This window comes from Oryzias melastigma, unplaced genomic scaffold (genome assembly GCF_002922805.2).
Source record: "Oryzias melastigma strain HK-1 unplaced genomic scaffold, ASM292280v2 sc00160, whole genome shotgun sequence".
Lineage (NCBI taxonomy): Eukaryota > Metazoa > Chordata > Actinopteri > Beloniformes > Adrianichthyidae > Oryzias > Oryzias melastigma.
In genome coordinates this window covers 683,162-683,678 of record NW_023416878.1, presented here as the reverse complement: position 1 = coordinate 683,678, position 517 = coordinate 683,162, and the positions used below count along the sequence as shown (strand labels likewise).

The 517-nt window shown below is 32.5% G+C and overlaps 1 protein-coding gene across 1 annotated transcript in view; it reads left to right on the top strand.

Annotated features, from left to right (window-relative positions):
* Positions 1-517, top strand: part of LOC112138372 (protein-tyrosine kinase 2-beta) — a 27,175-nt gene that overhangs the window by 6,216 nt on the left and 20,442 nt on the right. The gene's annotated exons all lie outside the window — the stretch shown is intronic.

The following is a 517-nucleotide window of genomic DNA, read 5'->3' as shown; positions in this document are numbered from 1 at the left end:
AAAATTTTCAGCTCTTTTTATGGTAGCTTTTTCAACTATTTTAGGATTTACTAAGGATCTCTAGCCTATTTTAGGGTTTAGCTTATATTTAAGCTACATGCTAGCTGTTTGGGGTAATTTTGGCTTTTTTCAGTGTTTTAGGCTAATTGGGCATTACGCTAGTTTTTTTTAGCCTAACTGTTTTGGCTAAATTAGACATTTTACCATTTTTTTTCTTGCTAATTTGGCATTCAGCTAATATTTCATCTACATGCTAGCTTTTTAGGCTATTTTGGAGTTTAGCTAATATTTTAGCTTTATGCTAGCTGTTTTGGCTAATTTTGGCCTGTTCTCCGTTTTTAGGCTAATTTGGAGCTCACCTAATATTTTGGCTTCATGCTAGCTGTTTCGGCTAAACTATGCTTTTTTCAGGTTTTTTAGGATAATATGGAGCTTAGCTAATATTATGAGCATTACACAGAGCATTATGCTAGCTGTTTTAGCTAAATTCGACATTTTACCAGTCTTTTTTTTTTTT